Source organism: Opisthocomus hoazin, chromosome Z (genome assembly GCF_030867145.1).
Source record: "Opisthocomus hoazin isolate bOpiHoa1 chromosome Z, bOpiHoa1.hap1, whole genome shotgun sequence".
In the NCBI taxonomy this organism is placed as follows: Eukaryota; Metazoa; Chordata; class Aves; order Opisthocomiformes; family Opisthocomidae; genus Opisthocomus; species Opisthocomus hoazin.
The window spans coordinates 35467063-35485648 of NC_134454.1; positions in this window are offsets into that span (position 1 = coordinate 35467063).

Sequence of the window (18586 nt, forward strand, 5' to 3'; positions counted from 1 at the left end):
ACTAATCCAGACTGCACTGGAAAAAGGTGAAGCTCCAGAACATCTGCAGTACATCGACGACATCATTATATGGGGCGACACAGCAGAGGAGGTTTTTGAGAAAGGGGAGAAAATAGTCAGATCCTTCTGAAAGCCGGTTTCGCCATTAAGCGAAGTAAAGTCAAGGGACCTGCGCAAGAGATCCAGATTTTGGGAATAAAATGGCAGGATGGGCGCCGTCAAATCCCAATGGATGTCATCAACAAAATAGCAGCTATGTCTCCACCAACCAGAAAAAAGGAAGCACAGACCTTCCTGGGTGTTGTGGGTTTTTGGAGGACGCACATCCCAAATTACAGCCAGATTGTAAGTCCTCTGTACCACGTGACCCGGAAGAAGAATGATTTTGAATGGGGCCCTGAGCAACGACAGGCATTTGAACAGATTAAACGGGAGATAGTTCATGCCATAGCCCTTGGTCCAGTGCGGTCAGGGCAAGATGTTAAAAATGTGCTCTACATCGCAGCCGGGGAGAATGGCCCAACCTGGAGTCTCTGGCAGAAAGCAGCAGGGGAGACTCGAGGTCGACCCCTGGGGTTCTGGAGCCGGGGATACAAAGGATCCGAGGCCCGCTACTCTCCCACTGAAAAAGGGATTCTGGCAGCATATGAAGGCGTTTGAGCTGCTTCAGAAGTGGTCGGCACTGAAGCACAGCTCCTCCTAGCTCCACGATTGCCGGTCCTGGGCTGGATGGTCAAAGAGAGGGTCCCCTCTACGCATCATGCCACCGATGCTATGTGGAGTAAGTGGGTCGCTCTGATCACCCAGCGCGCCCGAATGGGAAACCCCAGTCGCCCAAGAATTCTGGAGGTAATCATGGACTGGCCAGAAGGCAAAGATTTTGGAGCATCGCCAGAGGAGGAGGTGACACGTGCTGAAGAGGCCCCACTGTATAACCAGTTGCCAGAAGATAAGAAACAGTATGCCCTGTTCACGGATGGGTCCTGTTGCATTGTGGGGAAGCAGCGGAGGTGGAAGGCTGCTGTATGGAGCCCTACACAACAAGTCGCGGAAACTGCCGAGGGAGAAGGTGAGTCCAGCCAGTTTGCAGAGGTGAAAGCCATCCAGCTGGCTTTAGACATTGCCAGTCGAGAGAAGTGGCCAGTGCTCTATCTTTACACCGACTCTTGGATGGTGGCCAACGCCTTGTGGGGGTGGCTGCAGCAATGGAAGAAGAACAACTGGCAGCGCAGAGGCAAACCTATCTGGGCTGCCCCATTGTGGCAAAATATTGCTGCCCGGCTGGAGCAGTTGGCTGTAAAAGTCCGTCACGTGGACGCCCATGTCCCTAAGAGTCGGGCCACTGAAGAACATCAAAACAACCACCACGTAGATCAGGCTGCTAAGATTCAAGTTGCTCAGGTGGATCTGGGCTGGCAACATAAGGGTGAACTGTTTATAGCTCGGTGGGCCCATGACACCTCGGGCCACCAAGGAAGAGACGCGACATACCGATGGGCTCGTGACTGAGGGGTGGACTTGACCATGGACACCATCGCACAGGTTATCCATGAATGTGAAACATGCGCTGCAATCAAGCAAGCCAAGCGGGTAAAGCCTCAGTGGTATGGAGGACGATGGCTAAACTATAAATATGGGGAGGCTTGGCAGATTGACTACATCACACTGCCACAAACCCGCCAAGGCAAGCGCTATGTACTCACAATGGTGGAGGCCACCACCGGATGGCTGGAAACCTACCCTGTGCCCCATGACACCGCCCGGAATATCATCCTGGGCCTTGAAAAAAAAGTCCTGTGGCGACATGGCACTCCTGAAAGAATCGAGTCGGACAACGGGACTCACTTTCGCAACAGCCTCATAGACACCTGGGCCAAAGAACACGGTATTGAGTGGGTGTATCACATCCCCTACCATGCACCAGCCTCTGGAAAGACCAAACGTTACAATGGGCTGCTAAAAACCACTTTGAGGGCAATGGGGGGTGGGACTTTCAAAAATTGGGATACCCATTTAGCAAAGGCCACCTGGTTGGTTAACACCAGAGGGTCCACTAACCGGGCTGGTCCTGCCCAGTCAAAACCTCAGCGCCCCGTAGAAGGGGATAAAGTCCCTGTAGTGCACATGCAGAATATTTTAGGGAAGACGGTTTGGGTTAGTCCTGCCTCGGGCAAAGGCAAGCCCATCCACGGGACTGCCTTTGCTCAAGGACCTGGGTGTACCTGGTGGGTAATGCGGAAGGATGGGGAAGTCCGATGTGTAGCTCATGGGGATTTAATTTTGGGCGAGAATAGTCCATAAATAAATTGTATAAAGTTAATTGTTAAATAACCCTGTCACTGTTATGATTGTTATATTTTGTACCAGTAGTAGCATAGTAAGAATTCTCCAGATTAAAGAAGGATGGACTTTTTCTATGAAAACCTAGCAGAGCACAGCAATGATGGAACTGGACCTGGTTTTCAACAACTGGCATCCAGCAACTTCATCAAGATCAACATCTCCTGCAGTCTGTGGGCACGGGCCGCACCAGATACATCAGCCGTGAGCTCCGGATGCAGCAAGTGACCCCCCACCACCACACATCACCTCTCCTGCCATGGAAGACCATTATGACAGATGGAGCCTGAAGTCATGGATTAAATGAACTCAACGGACACTTTAGAGTGATGATCCATAGACTAAGGGAATGATATCTGGAGACAGGAGAAGTGGTGGTGATCAACTGGACAATGGGGGACCTGGGCGTGACGTAGATGGTATGGAATAAGGGGTGGATAATGTCCTGGGTTTGGTCAGGACAGGGTTAATTTTCACCGGACTCCAGGAAGGGGCACAGCCGGGGGGTGGGGGCTGACCCCACCTGGCCAAACAGAGCCCGGTATTCCATACCATGTGACATCACGCTGGGTTCCGGTGGGGGGGGGGGGGCGCAGCGGGAACTCGCTCGCGGCCTGGGGGGACGCGGCGCCGGTGCTGTTCAGGAGAGTGGCTGTCTGGGTGGTACGGTTCGTTGTTGTGTTTTCTCCTTATTTGTATCGTTGTTGTTCCTGTTTCCCTCTGTTTGCTGTTCTGTTAAACTGCCTTTATCCCGACCCACCAGTTTCTGCCTCTTTTCATTCCCCTCTGCACGCCGGCGGGGGGAGGGGCGGCCACGTGGCGCTTTTGTTGCCAGCGGCATCCGAAACCAAAACAGTTGGAGTTTTGCCAAGTCTTCATGTGATTACAGCATTAAATGCTGGGGAAAAAATAAATCTGGGAGAAATGCAGTGCATTAAATTGAATTTATAAGAAATACCGAAATGAATAAAGAAAGTACAAAAATATTTACTTATGATTTGTATGCATGTATCTGAAATGGTTACCAACAAAAGTCTTCCTTTGGAACTAAATAAAAGTTTCATAAGATGCATTCATGCAGCAAACCTGTATAAACTAATAAAATAAGGCTTGGGTATTTGTGCACTCTGAAAAAAAGGGAACAACAAGTGTTTCTTCCAATTAACTGCTGAAGTCTGGTTCAGTACTGATTATTTCTGTCACACAGTGGGAAATCACAAAAATTGAAGAAGTATTGGTTACAAATGTACTAGAAAAGACAAACGGAGGCATAAAATTTAAAAATTGTTGTTTACTTGTGAAGCAAACTTCAGAAATGCCTTAAAGAAACTCCATTTGCTTTTTAAACTTTCACTTCAGACTTTTATATGAAAAGAATATAAGAAACTTCAAAGGAATTACAGCTTTAGAAATTTATACAGTGATTTAAGCACTTGCATGTACTATTCACATTTATGGTAGTATAGAGCTAGGAAAGTTATACAAGCATGTGCATACAAGAAGCAGATATCAGCTCTTACTTACGTAGTGCACACTAATCCCTGAGTCACCGAAAACACAGTAAAATGGCCCAAGTGGCAAGAAGGAGACCTACCATTGTATCTAGTAAATATACAAAAGTGGCTGTGGCTTAGAAAAAAGGGGAGGGGGGGCAGAGGGAAGAAAGCTAACCTTTAGAGTAAGGATATGGTGAAAAACCTAAAAAAGGTCTAAAGATCATGGAGAGCTCAGGAGAACTGATGGTGAATCAAGGTTGCAGGATGGAGAAAGTACAACAAACATTTTCATGTCGTTTGCAATAGAAACAGTAGAATTTAATAAAGTTGAACATGTGAAAGTTCAATATAAATTAAATATAGTTGCACAAAAATGACCCCTGAACCTCTGTAATACAATAATGAATTACTGTAGAATCTAGCTGCCATTTTTTTAAAATATATCCAATACCAATTGGAATTACACAATTCGTAACTCCTATGTAAGCTGACATTTTTCTTTACAGTTTTTTTCAAGTAGAGCATTATCTCCATTTTACGAGTGACATGTCAAGTTATAGAGATATTAAAGATAAAAAAATAAGATGGCTAGAACTAAAGAAACCCATGAAATTAGTACAGTGTGACAATTTTGAACAAGTATGTAATTTAGCAACAGATAACTTGTATAACTTGATCTCAAGTTAAAGTAATAAAGTACATACATGAATAAATAACTGAAACTTCCCATTACTTGTGGGGGAAAAAAAGTATGTAGGAGAAGAAGTAGCTGACTAAAACAGTCATGCTGGAATCCCAGGTATGCCATGCTCTGCCCCTTGACTTCTGAGCAAGTTTCTACTATGAATCTGACTTTATTTAAAAAAAAAAAAAAAAAGAAATCTGGAAAGAAGAGCATCATATTGTGGATGGAAATAAGTTGATATCTGAGAAAGGAATATCAGTCTTCCATGTCAGCATCCTCCTGCTGGATGTCACCTTCTGGAACAGAGTTAGATCTATGCCAGGAAGATTTTCCCCTGCCAAATATTAATCCTATGGAAAGCAAGCCAAATAAAATTTGACTAGACACCAGACTCTATAAATTCCACACTTTCTAGAGAACCAAGAAATAGAGTCATTCAGATTGCAGGAATGTTTTCAAGATTGACAAAAAACTGTTTTTTAAAGTACTAGCTCATTTAATAAATAGTCTGTACCTAGCATAGAGACAGAGTTGAACCAATAAAAGCAGCACAGAAAAACTGTGAAGTATATTGTTTTACTATTTGTAATATCCTTGGTTCATACTTGGCCATCAAACAATTAACACCTGGACTTTCAGACAAGTGCCTTCCTTATATTAACAGTGGAATTCATATCCAAATAGGGATTGTTAAACTACCAGGGAGAAAAACATACGAACAATGCATGTTTCTAGGAGTGAAAAGTTTCCAAGTAAATTCCTGTTTTGCCAAGAAAGCTAGCTCATGATCTCAAGCTTTTACTGTACTCTTTTTAGGTAAGTTGTCATTACCAACTCACCCCAACATGTCATATACCACTAAACCATACTCGTTAGAGCACATGTTTGGGGACAACATGCTCATAGCCTATAACGATGGACTACAATTCTGTTTAGTTTTGAATAAACAGGTAAGTAATAATTTGTATGCTGTAAAACAACTACTGTTTCCAGAGCTTTGAGAAAACCGACATGCAGTTCAGCAGAGTTTTTTGTGCCTGTTGCCTTCCACTCGTTTATCTGTTCTCTGCAGCAAACAAAGCAGAAACATGGGAGAACATTGTATCTTTAGCTTCTTTTTTTCCTCTGTTTAGAGTTTTTCTTGACTTTCCGTATGCCTTATCATACTGTTTCTCTCTGTCACTCCCCAAAGGAAATTTTTAAGATTTTGAGTCATGCTGTGAAGGCAGAATGTGCAGCTTTTGCATTACTCTCTTGAATGTGTAAGACTGTAGGCACTATAATTCCTAAAAGGCTTTTTGCAGAGTACCCAGATTACTGCTAGTCTTGAGGAAACATTAAATTATACCAGTTGGATCCCACAGCAGTCCCCAGCTTAAGCCTCTTTCGGGACAACTAAGCAGTTCTCTCCTTTTAGGCAAGAGATGCAGCATATGATATGCTTGAACTACACTTACTGTTTTAGTTTTAAAAGAGTAGGATGCCACAAAGGGACCTGAAGAAGAGACATGCTGATCCAAAGAAAAGGACAGAGAAATAACTGAATATTTATGAACATGTTTCACTGTAAAAACTGAATGTGGATCCTCAGGCAAGGTTAAAAATTTGCTTGTGAGGTAGTGAAGGCATAAATCTAGGTGAAATATTTAACTATATAAAAGCCACACTTCCATTCACAACATACACATGGCTATGTAGAAAACATCTCTATGCACTCACAAAATATACCTGTGATGACCAACAATGAAAGAGCAATGTTCTCCTGTATAGACCAGCTGAGAAAATAAGACCCCTATGTGCTTGCCTTCATGCCCCTACTGCTTTTTCACACAAATTTCTTTCAAAGGGATCCCCTTTATTTCTACTAGAGGTATTATCACAGTACATTTTACCAGACAGATTTTCTCAATTTCACAATCAAAAAGGTAAATAAAAAGTTCAGATTAGTAAACTGAGAACACTGTGAAGATCTCAGTGGCAACAGTCCTGCTGAAACTTTTTATTGCGGTGTGTGTGAAAGAAATATTTAGAATTTGCTAGAGCTCTACTAGGAAGGCTTTTATTCCAGCAAAAGGGAATGTAGCCAGGAGCTGCCTGCTGGCTATATACTCTGGGATTCCCTGTTTGCTGTGGGTCCTGGATCTCCTTCCCCTGTACTACTCACAAGCTGTCACACATGAGCCCTCCCCTGAAAGTTCCTCTGGATGATGTCTAGAAAAAGTGGAATCATTATTGTTTTTCATCTGGGCATGAGAGACAGTTAAGTAGGGGGGTTTTTTAGGTGCCTGGGACAGGTCACTCTGTGTATATCACAGGCATATGAGCGCAGCTGTTGCGAATGAATAGGCAACATGAGCAGGAAAATATAAATGAGAAAGTCTGATAGACTTAGGTATTTTCTGTCTTGTCTCCTGTATGGGTATTTCAGTTTAGTCTGTGGCTTCTTTTTTTAAGCTGTCAGAGTAGATTTAGTGACATGACAGGAAAAAAATCCAATGCCTTTTATTTTCTGGTTCCTCTGAGCCAGGATGGAGGAGTAAGGCAGTGTTGTCATGTTCCTCCGAAGCAAGAACACAGCCAGCTATGAATAGAATGCTGCAAAAATGATGAAACCTAAGTGTGCAATTCCAGTCACTTGTGTAGTCAACTGGAAAGAATGTGAATCACAATCAATTTTATTATATCTTTCTAAAGCCTGTTAACTTTGTAATGCTCTTTGCTGGTCAATAAAGAAGTGAGCAACCCAATATTTCCATCAATATAAACATGCAAACAGGGTATTTTTTAAACACAGTTGCCTCTGTGGTGATAATGCATTCTTATCATTATATTCGTAAACTACACAAATATCAGATGTGCTTGGTATTTTCAGCAAAAAACTCAGGAACATTGTTCATAATTATATGTAAATATGGGCTCATCTTGCAGAAAAATAGAACAAAGAAAATGCCTCTGATTTCACATGGCAGAATTGACCTGGTTTGAAAAAAGGGAAAAAAGGCATAAAAGAAAAAGTGTAGGATTTTCATATTTTCTTCTGAAAATCCACATGCTTTCCAAACTTTCCAATAATAAAAAAGCATTTCAGTATCATATTCTAGGATACAGACACTTGGAAAATGCAAAATTATCCTGAGCTAGTAAACGCCTTTTTCCATGTAACTTCAGTTTAAATTTGTTCATTTTCCATGCCTTTTTAAAAAGAAGCCTAAACAAAATAGATGACTGCAGCTCCAAGTCAGAGCAACTTTAACTGTGATTTAAGAGTTGCTATATCTCCAAGACTAGCCTGAACATATTTTTCTACTCTTGGTATTTGAACAGGTAACAGCATTTTTTTATTAGTACCTGAATGAACATGAGACAGCAAAACTCATTCAGCAGTCTCACACACATATAAATGAATTAGTTTATGATAATATTAAAGCAAACCTCACAAGAAAGCCACTCAAAGATCAAAAAACCCAACCCCCCCTCCCTCAGAAAACTAGGAGTTCTTCAAACTCTTTTGTTTGTTTAAAGGGGACCTTACATCCTAATGAGACAGCATCTCTTACAATTAAAGTTTTCCCTCCCACTCTTTGGTTCTACCACTATGATACACTGCAAAATCCCATGGGCTGCTACAGCTGCTCAAATACAGTAGGACTTCAGGGCATCATAAAAGATATAATCCAGATGGAGAGCAAGGCTTTCAAGGGATAGTCAGGACTGTTTGAAAATAAGCGCACTTTGTGATTTAAAAAAATTTATTTTCTACTCGTAATTGCAGGGGAGATCCAGTTCTGGTACTACCACTGTGGAACTCTCCAGAAGACCTCCACAAGTTCAGGTGCCTGGGCTGTTAAGGAGACGGGACACACTGATCACAGTTTCCACCATTAATCCAACAGGCCATGAAGAAAAGTCAAGACAGCACCTTCCAGAAAAGTAGGCAAATTCCAAGGGGATTTGATGAGATGTAGCTTCTTACAGAATCTTGACAGTATTCCACCAGACCTTCTCAAAATCAAGCCACCTTATGAATGTTGCAAATATTTTTAAAATTATAATTGAAGAAAACATTATTACGTCACAATTTTTTCACTTAGCAGTGTTCTCATCCAGAAGTGGTCTCAACTACAGATTGTTTGAGGCACTCAAAGAAGCAAAGATCAAAACCACATGAAATTAAGACCTTTCTTTTAAAAATACCAGAATACTTCATCTAAATATATCAAAGTAGAGTGTCAGTATTTTGATTTTTTGCACCAAAAGTCCATTTCAAGGTACAGAAATCATTAGTCAAGTAAGATTTCTCAGAATCACTGGGACTGTCTTGAATATTTACTCCACAGAATTTTGTTGTGATTTGAGTTTTAAGGAGTTACCCCAGGTGAAATGCTAACAGTGAGACACCTGGCACATCCTTTGAACTGTGATGAGGTTAGTTGTTTTGCTAGCTGCAGAAGTTTACTTCAGAACCACAGGCAAGCATCCAGATTGTTAGTGAGAATTCATTTCAGACTTGGATAAAAATCCTCAAACTAACCATGAGCTGGCTCCAGCAAATGTACAGATCCATTCTCTGAAATAACGCCTCAAGATAGGAGATTATTTTATCCGTGTTACATTATATAGATCTTTGTGTTCCAACTGACTTGGGATAAGGCTGAAGTTTTGCCACAGGTCAGCATTTTGATTTTTTTCTTTTTCCCTATTGAATTCTTGCAAGAAGAAGAGGATTAGCAGAAGAGGTTTAGATTGCTGACAGACTTTCATTGTTTGGAAGAATGGTTTCAGCTGTCTTCCCCTAAAACCTCTATGCATTTTATCACAGAAGGATTTCGTCACAGCTGTCAAACTTCCCCTACTTTCCCAAGTAAACAGTCAGAATGATTTGTAGAAACTGGCTGTAACTACTTGCTCAGCAATGCAATATGTGAGGAAATGCTCTTGAGAAACAGAAGATTGAAATGACAGATCACTTGAATTGTGATGCAGGATCAGATCCGTCCCTGGTGTAACTCTACTTGCAACAGATGAACTTGGCCTGCTGTTGTTCACTGTACTTGTTATCAGCCTGGGAGTGTGGGCTAAGGGTTAAAAGCACAGTGCAAATACCATCTGACAGCCCTGAGCTCAGTTAAAAAAAACGGAGAGGACAGTACTCCCCAGCAATTTTCATGAGAAATTCCTAAATTAGCAGATTTGAAGAAGAGCAGAATTTGGCCTACTATGCAAAGAGAAACACAGTAGCTAACAGTATAACTAGATGTAGATATAATTTAACACAGAGAAGGACATGGTAGGAAAATTAATGTTCCAAGTATTTGATATACAAAACTGTATGTTCTGTACCTGGAGATTTTTAGAGGAAGAGTCCTGGATCTAGGCAGTTGTTTCTCTCCTGCTTTTTCCGCCTCTCATTAGGATACCAAATATAGCATCCTATGGCCTCCCCACTAAGTTTGGGACAGTTTAAAAGTGTTTTCCCCCCTTTAGCAAGAGGTATTTCTGAGAACACACCCTACAATGCCAAATCAGATCAGTGAAGTAGTGCCTTCTGTCCAATTTCCTTTTCTTGCCTTCTTTTTGGTCCAATTTACTGCTAGTGCTTGCTCAGTGAACTCATAAATTGAACACCGAGTTCCACCATTCCACAATCAGCAAATCTCATTAGTTTGGGTTTTAGAAACATGAATAGGACCTTTGTACTGCGATATTTCAAAAGTCAAATATCCTCAGTGTAACGGCAGACAACCGTGGCCACAGTACTAATGCACATGGTATAAAACAGATCTCACTATTCTTCAGGTTGGGCTACAGATGATTTATAAGCTTTTATGTTGGCTGAGGACCTAATGGAGCAAATCTCACTTCCATGAAATAGAACAGGCAACTGCTGGCTTAGTAGCATTCTCCTCACTTTTACCTGAAGTCCCCAAGAAACGCTTCATTTGGCATTTCTTGACAAACAAGTTTGGGCATGAGAACTAAGTAAAAGTAAGGAAAAGACATTCCGCACTTTCTGTATCCTAGTGTTAGCGTAGAATCATAGAATATCTCAAGTTGGAAGGCACTCATAAGGAACATCAAGTCCAAATTCCTGGTCATAGCAGAACCACCTAAAACTAAACCATAGGAAGAAGACCATCATCCAGATGCTCCTTAAACTCTGACAGGCTTGGTGCCATGACCACTTCCCTGGGGAGGCTGTTCCAGTGACTGGTCACCCTCTCAGTGAAGATCCTTTTGCTAATATCCAGTCTGAACTTCTCCCAAGACAGCTTCATTCCATTTCTTCATGCCCTATGGCTGGTAACCAGACAGAGCAGATCAGCACTTCCCCCTCCACTGGCCCCCTTGAGGAAGGTGTAGGCTGTGACAAGGTCACCCCTCAGCCTTTTCTACTCCAAGCTAAACAAACCAAGTGACCTCAGACACTTCTCTTAAGTCTTGCCCTCTAGACCTTTCACCATTTTTCTCACCCTCCTCTGGTCACACTCTGATGTCCTTCTTCTACTGAAGCATCCAAAACTGCACACCATACCTCTGGTGAGGCTAACCAGGGCATACAGGACATGCCTTACAGCTCTTTTAGCAACTTTATTGCCCTTCTCTGGACACATTCCAGCACCTTCACATCCTTCCTAAAAGGTGGGACCCAGAACCGCACACAGCAGTCGAGGTGAGGCCACACCAACACTGAATACAGGGAGACAACCACCTCTTGTGATCGGCTGGCTAGACTGTGTTTGATACACCCCTGGACGCAGAGGTTTGCCCTCCTGGCTGCCATGGTACCCTACTAATTCCTACTGAGCCTGCTGCCGCCAGCACCCCCAGGTGCCTTTCTGCAGGGCTGCTCTCCAGCCACTCCTCTCCCAATTTGTACTTGTGCCCTGTGTTACTCCACCCCAGCTGCAGAATCCAGCACTTCAATGTGTTAAATTTCATGCCACTGATGACTGCCCAATGCTCCATTTAATCTATATCCCTCTGCAAGGCCTCTGGTCCCTCAAGAGAGCCAACAACACCTCCCAGTTTGGTGTTGTCAGCAAACTTGCTAGTTGTGTGTTCGACTTGAACAGAACCAGCCCTAGGATTGAGCCCTGAGGAACACTGCTGTTGACTGGTCGCCAGTCAGATGTTGCCCTGTTCACTACAACCCCTTGAGCCCTGCCCCCCAGCCAGTTCTTCACCCAGTACAATGTGTACCTGCTCATCCCATAGTTGGACAATTTATCCAGAAGGATGCTGTGAGGGACAGCCTCAAAAGCCTTACCAAAATCCAAAACAACTTACAACCACCACCTTTCCTATATCCAAAATGTAGGTGATCTTACTGTAGAAAGACATAAAAAGATTTTCATTTGGGAACCTGTGTTGACTGTGCCTGATCATTGCTCTGTCCTTTAAATGCCTTTCAGTAGTAGCCAGTGTCATCTTTTTCATAATTTTTCCAGGAACTGAGATTAGACTAACAGGTCTGTAGTCACCCAATGCATTACGGAGTTGTCTAGCTGTGTGTTGGACATTTTGTCTCGAAGAATAGTATTCTTCCTCATGTTTAGCTGGAAATGCCTATGCTTCACTTTGCGCTCGTTAAAAATCTTATGATTTTTGAGCAGCAGTATTTCATGAATAACTTAGAAGTGCTGTATTTGCTTATAATCAGGATCAGCCTAGCCTGATCAATAACCATTGCTCCTTAAACGGAGCTGAAGAACTTTTCTTTAAAATTAACTGCCTTCAATGTCCCACACCAAATATTATAGTGCTGCAATTTATGATACAATTCCCACAACTTAAATCTAATGAGAGAAAAGAAGGAAACAAACACAAGTGTGAGTTATATAACAGTTTCTTTCCCAGAAGTTGAAATATTCATTTTGCTCATAACTAAATGATAAACAAAAATGCATGAAATAGCAAAAAAATACAAGAAAAATAATAAAAAAATGAAGAAATAGATCTATTTTGAACTTTAACTTTCTCTGTATTTTGTAGCCTATTTTTCAAATTTGTGTAAGGCATTCATCACTGAAATGAAAGCTTTACATGTAATGAATACCATTACATAGATAAAAAATAATTTAATATATTAAAGCTGCAATAATGAAGAGGAAGGTTTCACTCAAGATTCCAGATTTACCTAAAGTAACTCCGTTACTTTAACTATAATTACAAATAAATTGACTTTTTAGCCACAGCATAATTGATATCCACCAAATAAGGCATTTTTCCATTAACCCACTTTAGAAATAATTTGTCCGTATCCCTTGGATACATTTATGTTTACATTGCATAATTGCCAAAATATTTGTAATTTTGTCCTCAATTTCACATGGCAACTTAAATGAGAAAATTTATATGTATGAAATGATCTGTTCTGTTTTAAGTTGGACTGGGCAAAAATAGGTGACTTTTTAGAAATAAAAATTATGCCAACTCATTATCAACCATCCTCCCTGAAATTTGCCTGTGATGACACTCACAAGCAAATCAACAGGATTCTTATGAAATTTAGGATTTATACAATTGCTATTCCTGTTGACACAGGTGGTACTCCAAACCAGGTTACAGAGAGCATCAGAGCACTGCCAAGTCATGGCATTCTACCTCCATCAGCTGTGACGGTGCTGATTCCGACAGTCACCAGGTTATTCATCTGCAGCAACCCCACACCAATATTCTACTTGCTTGGTCTCCACTGTGTACCTTGCAGACTTAATTGTCCCCTCTTCAACTTCGCCTGGCCTCAACCTGAGCCACTGCCAGTCTTTATCTTCAGAAACACTTTCAGAAGTCTGGCGTGAATGTGGGCAGAATTTGTAAATGTACTGCAGTCTTTGCATACCAATTTCACTTTCTCTCAGTCTGCCACAGCTCTAGGATTTTCTGCCAGGTCGCATTTTACTTGCTCTGCTGCAGCTAGCATAATAGCAGTTTAAAAGCACAAGGCTGGCAAATTTCCTAGTGTATACACTGGCTAATCTGACAGAAGTATGACTGCATGCCTGCTCCTGATTGAGGTATATTTGCATTGCCAGGTCTTACTGTGTGAAGATCACTTATTAATTCCGGTGAAAGCATGGCTTAGATATCAAAATGTTGGGTGAGCCAATGTTGTGAATACTAGGGAGAACATGGCATGCTCATTCTCCTACTGGAATTTTTTTTGGCCAAACCAGAAGCACTTGGAATAAAATCTTTATTTAAAAGTGAAGGTGGACTAATAATGAGATAGAAGAATGTAGCTGAGTAACAGTAAAAATTGTGTCTTGATTCTTGTAAAAACAGGGGCTCATAATCTCAATTAGAAAAAACAATTTTTAAAAAAGAGATCTAAAGAAAATTCTCAGTATCTTCTCCTGAAATAATATGAAATTCCAGATAATATTCTTCCCATTGTTTGCTTCATTGTTCAGAAGTTAAGGACTTAACGTAACACCATAAGGCTGAGATACAGGAAAGCGCAGAGTGATACGTGACAGAACAGTACCTAGTTGCAGGGAAAGCTCCTGTGACTTTAAAAATGGGGAACTGTTACAGTGAAAGTAGGTGAAGAAGAACGGAATAAGAGCAGGAACATGTCTTCAGTTCTGTGCTGCATAGAGTTTTTTGCTATAAGTGAGCAGAGAGAAAATAGCAGGAAATAAAGTCACACAGTCTCCAGGATGGCTGTGATAATTTTGCCTTTCTGATGGGGATTTCTTCAAGATGAAACTTCAAATCTAAGCAGAGTTCTGAATAATTATTACTCATGAGGACACACACAAATACAGCAGGAAGGAGAAACACAGATCTGCAGTCTCTTGTCTGGAAGCACTTGAAATGATGACAGCCCTGTCAGAAGCATCATATGCACTTATTTTCTAGGATAAGGCAGCAGATGATTAAGAAGATGCTTGGAAGGAAGACAACCTCACGTAGTTCTCTCTGTGCTACATTAGAAAATAATCACTTAATTGCTCAATTTATTGCCAAGAGCCTGCAGCCATTCTCTGTCCTGAATAATGCATGAGTTTTTCAGGTTTTCATATCTCTGCATCAAGTCCCTGTTACAGGCAGCCGTCGCATCTGTGGTTGCTCAGTGTCAAAAGCACCACCGACCTGCTTTGTCTCCAATACCTCAAGTGTGTGTCAATACAGGAAATGGCCCCAGCGCACAACACAAAGATCAGCAAGCAACTACAGAATGCAGTCAAAAACTTTGCTCTTCTGCCAGTTCCTGAGACATGTTACAGACACCATCAACTCGGCCACAATACTGCCCATTTTAATAACACAGCACATTTTTTAGTCTCACCCAATGCTATTAACAAAAGAAACATTTCTGTTCTTGACTACATACTCTGTTCAGTCTAAACTGGGAGCCACTGATGTGAACACCACTTCCCATCCTCTTCCTAAGGGCCTTCTTTTTCAGATGAACCTCCACTGGTAAGGAGAAGAATAGACATCACTTAAGAATCAAAAGGAGACAAAATATTTCCAGTTTTCTCTACTTTTTCACAAACTTTTTCTTTTCCACAATTCTTAACTATTTTCCAAAGATGTTAAAAATGGGGGAACAAACGTTGCCCTGCCAGACGAGTTTTCTATCATCAAACTATACATTCTCATGCACATTTCATGCTGGAAAAAATACTGACCTTAAAATAAAATCAAATGAATGCATTTAATGTACCACAAATGGTACAACACATTTTCCCACTCTTCCCCATCAAACACTTCTACTGATATGCAGGCAATCTCGCCCAGATTTCACAGTCAGTTTTGGATCACACACTTAGTTATTACATGGAATTCCTCAGCATGTGAACCTTCATGCTCTACAACTCTCAACGTTTTACTTCTTAATTAAATATATGCATAACTGCACAATGTTAACATTTGCACATTTACCAAGTTCTACTGTTTCCATTTATTCGTATACTGCATGAAGTGTGTCCTTTTTGATACTGAGCATATGTTCACTTCCAGGCAACCCTCTAAAAGTGCCTTTTCCCTTCCTCAGCACAACATTCATTACGTTGATAATCTTCTTTCATAGCAAGTCTTACTTTGTTACCTGTGACAACTGACTAGATTGAGACCACAATTTATTCATGTACAGTTCTTTGTGCCACAGAAAAAACCCATCTTCTTCAAATACTCACTAAACCAGGTAACCTTTTGCTTCTACTGTTACATAGGTATATTCGAAATACTAAGATCAGAGATAGAGTCACCTTACTACAACATCAGTCAGTATTTAAATATTAAAGAAAGATAATGGGACTTTGAGCACATGTATGACCCCAGGCATGGAGCTCTCATTTTTCAGAACAGTATGACCTGTCAGGTATCACTAGTGATACTTAACCTACTGCCTCATAATTTGTCCAACATACCTCCAGAATCCCAGAGTTCAGTTCAAAACTCTGCTGGTGAGTGATAAAGGTGAACAGTCAGTCTTCACCACAGAGCTCTTGCTTATGAAAGCAGCTGCCTATCAGCATCCCTGGCATGGCTCGCTTAAGAAGAGGTGCATAGGGCCTGTCTGTCCAAATTTCAGTGTCTAAAATACAGAAGTCTGCATCTGAACTGTTTGTCAAGACTGCTTCTGTAGGCAGCAAAAAGTAAATGGCACTTTTAAGGCATATTTTATCCTACAGCAATGTCCACAGTAAGCCAGATTATTCATGAAGAAGCTACTTTTCTACATCAACTGTAAAGTAAGTTAAGACAGTAACTAAGAACATGAGAATGGCTTTCCTTCATAGATCAAGGTCTGTCTATAACAGTGTCATTCTCTCAGTGACCAATAATGGAATTAACTGTCGGGAACAGCCCAGGGAAACAGTGTTGGCTGCTAGGAAAGGTCTGTTTTTATCATAGGATGAAGTATGTTTTTAAGTGCACAAACTAGACTTGGCAGTCTGGACAGACCTTCATCTAATCCTAATGTCTTCGTCTTCTAGTGACAGCACATATGCACACATCTTTCAATAGATTAATTTCACAATAGACTAATGAAATAATAAACCCCAAGAAGTTGTCTTTTGTCTATGTTGTTCATACCTTATATACCTTATTTAGCTTGGTTGTTTATTGTCTGGTGCACAGAACAGCCCAGAGAGTCAGCAAGTTTTATCTTACCTTCTAAACAAAAAAATGTTAGCAACCTTCAAAATACAAGACAATATTTTGGTCAAAACTGCATGTTCTGAGGCCAGGCTGAGTTAAAAAAACAGCTAATGAAATACATCATCCTACAAAGACACAAGCTTTGTATTGCATATGACATGGGATCATGAACAAGCACATTAAATGATACTATATAGCATAAAACATAAAAAACACATTTGCACGGAAATGTGATACATGCCAAATCCAGGTGACATTGCATTTCTGATCTGTTGTATTGCCTAATAGGCAAAAACTTCAGCAATTTGTATAGAGCTTGTCCCGTTCTACTCAGTGGGTATGGTGAGGTGAGCTTTTCAGTTCTCTGTGTGGCACCCAGGAGTCACAATAATGACCCAAGACACTCAACTACAAGCAAAGCTTTACTTGGAATTAAGTGGAATTACAAGAGATGATAACTTCGTAACTTCTTTTAGCACAATGGGGTTAGAATGGATATTGACTCGACAAAGCTTACAATAACATGATGTCAGATTTTACAAAACCACACAACATAGAAGACTGACAAACTTAGAACAACATCACAGAATCACAGAATGGTAGGGGTTGGAAGGGACCTCTGTGGGTCATCTAGTCCAACCCCCCTGCCGAAGCAGGGTCTCCTACAGAAGGCTGCACAGGACTGCGTCCAGGGGTGTCTTGAATATCTCCAGAGAGGGAGACTCCAGAACCTCCCTGGGCAGCCTGTTCCACTGCTCCATCACCCTCAGAGTGAAGAAGTTCTTCCTCATGTTCAGATGGAACTTCCTGTTCTTCACTTTGTGCCCATTGCCCCTTGTCCTGTCACTGGGGACCACTGAAAAGAGTCTGGCCCCATCCTCCTGACACCCACCCTGAAGATATTTATAAGCATTTCTAAGGTCCCCTCTCAGTCTTCTCTTCTTCAGGCTAAACAAGACCAGCTCCCTCAGTCTTTCCTCATAGGACAGATGTTCCAGTCCCCTCATCATCCTCGTAGCCCTCCACTGGACTCTCTCCAGTAGCTCATCTTTCTTGAATTGGGGAGCCCAGAACTGGACACAGTACTCCAGATGGGGCCTCACTAGGGCTGAGTAGAGGGAGAGGAGAACCTTCCTCGACCTATTGGCCACAATCCTCTTGATGCTTCCCAGGATCCCACTGACCTTCTTGGCAACAAGGGCACACTGCTGGCTCATGGTCAACTTGTCGTCCACCACATTATCCTTATGAGCCTATGAAGTCAGAGACAGGGAGGAAAGTAAGAGAAGAAATAAAAGAAATTATATCACCACCCTTGGATTCAGCGATGGTCTCTGCTGGTGGTCGGGGTCCTCCAGTGTTGGCTGTGTGCCAAGGGGTTTGTCCACTCCCCTTTTATACCCTTCGGGTACCTGTCATCCCTCCTCAGGGAAGGGGTACTGTTGTGCATGTGCAGTCATTCTTCTCATAGCTTCACGAAAATTCTTGAAATGAGTCAGTGAGCATGGGAGGGGTCTTGGTGGTCACACAAATCCCACCTGCAACGCTGGTCACTGCCTTGCGCAATCACTTAACTTCCTTGCCTGCATGACATCAACTTCCTTTCCTAAATGACGTCTCAGAGGGAGAGAAGTAGGCTTTCCAAGCTGGCACCCTGCCTCTGCAGGGTTCTGCTCGTCTGCCGTAGTGGCTTGTCTAGATGAGTACGTTCCCAAAGCAAGTGCCTGATTTAGGAGTTTGCTTAATTTCCACATCTCTGTCTCAGTTTTTCAAGGCGGCTGTTTGCAAAAATTGCTTACTCCAGCCTGGAGCCCTACAGACCTTCATTTAAAAAAACAATAATAATTAAAATAATTTATTCTAATAGCCCTACAGAGGAGCCCTACAGAGATTTATTTTAAAAATTAATAATAATTAGAATTATTTACTCAAGGACCAAACAAGGACT